This window comes from Sphaeramia orbicularis, unplaced genomic scaffold (genome assembly GCF_902148855.1).
Source record: "Sphaeramia orbicularis unplaced genomic scaffold, fSphaOr1.1, whole genome shotgun sequence".
Lineage (NCBI taxonomy): Eukaryota > Metazoa > Chordata > Actinopteri > Kurtiformes > Apogonidae > Sphaeramia > Sphaeramia orbicularis.
The window spans coordinates 16,189-20,314 of NW_021941720.1; positions in this window are offsets into that span (position 1 = coordinate 16,189).

Sequence of the window (4,126 nt, forward strand, 5' to 3'; positions counted from 1 at the left end):
AACCCTTACAGACCCAAACGTCCTCCTTTAACCCTTACAGACCCAAACGTCCACCTTTAACCCTTAAAGACCCAAACGTCCACTTTTAACCCTTAAAGACCCAAACGTCCACTTTTAACCCTTACAGATCCAAATGTCCACTTTTAACCCTTAAAGACCCAAACGTCCACCTTTAACCCTTAAAGACCCAAACGTCCTCCTTTAACCCTTACAGACCCAAACGTCCGCCTTTAACCCTTACAGACCCAAACGTCCGCCTTTAACTCTTACAGACCCAAACGTCCGCCTTTAACCCTTACAGACCCAAACGTCCGCCTTTAACCCTTACAGACCCAAACGTCCTCCTTTAACGCTTACAGACCATAACGTCCACCTTTAACCCTTACAGGCCCAAACGTCCTCCTTTAACCCTTACAGACCCAAACGTCCTCCTTTAACCCTTAAAGGCCCAAACGTCCTCCTTTAACCCTTAAAGACCCAAACGTCCACCTTTAAACCTTAAAGGCCCAAACGTCCTCCTTTAACAATTAATGACCCAAACGTCCACCTTTAACCCTTAAAGACCCAAATGTCCACCTTTAACCCTTAAAGACCCAAACGTCCACCTTTAACCCTTAAAGACCCAAACGTCCACCTTTAACCCTTAAAGACCCAAACGTCCACCTTTAACCCTTACAGACCCAAACGTCCTCCTTTAACCCTTAAAGGCCCAAACGTCCTCCTTTAACCCTTACAGACCCAAACGTCCACCTTTAACCCTTAAAGGCCCAAACGTCCTCCTTTAACCCTTACAGACCCAAACGTCCTCCTTTAACCCTTAAAGACTCAAACGTCCTCCTTTAACCCTTACAGACCCAAACGTCCTCCTTTAACCCTTAAAGACCCAAACGTCCTCCTTTAACCCTTAAAGGCCCAAACGTCCTCCTTTAACCCTTACACTTCCAAACGTCCTCCTTTAACCCTTATGGACCCAAACGTCCTCCTTTAACCCTTACAGACCCAAACGTCCACCTTTAACCCTCACAGACCCAAACGTCCACCTTTAACCCTTACAGAACCAAACGTCCACCTTTAACCGTTAAAGACCCAAACGTCCACCTTTAACCCTTACAGACCCAAACGTCCTCCTTTAACCCTTACAGAACCAAACGTCCACCTTTAACCGTTAAAGACCCAAACGTCCACCTTTAACCCTTACAGACCCAAACGTCCTCCTTTAACCCTTACAAACCCAAACGTCCACCTTTAACCGTTAAAGACCCAAACGTCCACCTTTAACCCTTACAGACCCAAACGTCCTCCTTTAACCCTTAAAAACCCAAACGTCCACCTTTAACCCTTAAAGACCCAAACGTCCACCTTTAACCCTTACAGACCCAAACGTCCACGTTTAACCCTTAAAGACCCAAACGTCCACCTTTTACCCTTAAAGACCCAAACGTCCTCCTTTAACCCTTAAAGACCCAAACGTCCTCCTTTAACCCTTAAAGACCCAAACGTACTCCTTTAACCCTTAAAGGCCCAAACGTCCTCCTTTAACCCTTACACTTCCAAACGTCCTCCTTTAACCCTTATGGACGAAAACGTCCTCCTTTAACCCTTACAGACCCAAACGTCCACCTTAAACCCTTACAGACCCAAACGTCCTCCTTTAACCCTCACAGACCCAAACGTCCACCTTTAACCCTTAAAATCCGAAACGTCCTCCTTTAACCCTTACAGAACCAAACGTCCACCTTTAACCGTTAAAGACTCAAACGTCCACCTTTAACAATTAATGACCCAAACGTCCACCTTTAACCCTTACAGACCCAAACGTCCACCTTTAACCCTTACAGACCCAAATGTCCACCTTTAACCCTTAAAGACCCAAACGTCCACCTTTAACCCTTACAGATCCAAATGTCTACCTTTAACCCTTAAAAACCCAAATGTCCAACTTTAACCCTTAAAGACCCAAACGTCCACCTTTTACCCTTAAAGACCCAAACGTCCACCTTTAACCCTTACAGACCCAAACGTCCACCTTTAACCCTAAAGACCCAAACGTCCTCCTTTAACCCTTACAGACCCAAACGTCCTCCTTTAACCCTTAAAGGCCCAAACGTCCTCCTTTAACCCTTAAAGACCCAAACGTCCACCTTTAAACCTTAAAGGCCCAAACGTCCTCCTTTAACACTTAATGACCCAAACGTCCACCTTTAACCCTTAAAGACCCAAATGTCCACCTTTAACCCTTAAAGACCCAAACGTCCACCTTTAACCCTTAAAGACCCAAACGTCCACCTTTAACCCTTAAAGACCCAAACGTCCACCTTTAACCCTTACAGACCCAAACGTCCTCCTTTAACCCTTAAAGGCCCAAACGTCCTCCTTTAACCCTTACAGACCCAAACGTCCACCTTTAACCCTTAAAGGCCCAAACGTCCTCCTTTAACCCTTACAGACCCAAACGTCCTCCTTTAACCCTTAAAGACTCAAACGTCCTCCTTTAACCCTTACAGACCCAAACGTCCTCCTTTAACCCTTAAAGACCCAAACGTCCTCCTTTAACCCTTAAAGGCCCAAACGTCCTCCTTTAACCCTTACACTTCCAAACGTCCTCCTTTAACCCTTATGGACCCAAACGTCCTCCTTTAACCCTTACAGACCCAAACGTCCTCCTTTAACCCTCACAGACCCAAACGTCCACCTTTAACCCTTACAGAACCAAACGTCCACCTTTAACCGTTAAAGACCCAAACGTCCACCTTTAACCCTTACAGACCCAAACGTCCTCCTTTAACCCTTACAGAACCAAACGTCCACCTTTAACCGTTAAAGACCCAAACGTCCACCTTTAACCCTTACAGACCCAAACGTCCTCCTTTAACCCTTACAAACCCAAACGTCCACCTTTAACCGTTAAAGACCCAAACGTCCACCTTTAACCCTTACAGACCCAAACGTCCCCCTTTAACCCTTAAAGACCCAAACGTCCACCTTTAACCCTTAAAGACCCAAACGTCCACCTTTAACCCTTACAGACCCAAACGTCCACGTTTAACCCTTAAAGACCCAAACGTCCACCTTTTACCCTTAAAGACCCAAACGTCCTCCTTTAACCCTTAAAGACCCAAACGTCCTCCTTTAACCCTTACAGACCCAAACGTACTCCTTTAACCCTTAAAGGCCCAAACGTCCTCCTTTAACCCTTACACTTCCAAACGTCCTCCTTTAACCCTTATGGACGAAAACGTCCTCCTTTAACCCTTACAGACCCAAACGTCCACCTTAAACCCTTACAGACCCAAACGTCCTCCTTTAACCCTCACAGACCCAAACGTCCACCTTTAACCCTTAAAATCCGAAACGTCCTCCTTTAACCCTTACAGAACCAAACGTCCACCTTTAACCGTTAAAGACTCAAACGTCCACCTTTAACAATTAATGACCCAAACGTCCACCTTTAACCCTTACAGACCCAAACGTCCACCTTTAACCCTTACAGACCCAAATGTCCACCTTTAACCCTTAAAGACCCAAACGTCCACCTTTAACCCTTACAGATCCAAATGTCTACCTTTAACCCTTAAAAACCCAAATGTCCAACTTTAACCCTTAAAGACCCAAACGTCCACCTTTTACCCTTAAAGACCCAAACGTCCACCTTTAACCCTTACAGACCCAAACGTCCACCTTTAACCCTAAAGACCCAAACGTCCACCTTTAACCCTTACACACCCAAACGTCCACCTTTCACCCTTACAGACCCAAACGTCCTCCTTTAACCCTTACAGACCCAAACGTCCTCCTTTAACCCTTAAAGACCCAAACGTCCACCTTTAACCCTTACAGACCAAACGTCCTCCTTTAACCCTTACAGACCCAAACGTCCACCTTTAACCCTTACACACCCAAACGTCCACCTTTAACCCTTACATACCCAAACGTCCGCCTTCAACCCTTACAGACCCAAACATCCACCTTTAACCCTTAAAGACCCCAACGTCCTCCTTTAACCCTTACAGACCCAAACGTCCACCTTTAACCCTTACAGACCCAAACGTCCACCTTTAACCGTTACAGACCCAAATGTCCACCTTTAACCCTTGAAGACCCAAACGTCCACCTTTAACCCTTACAG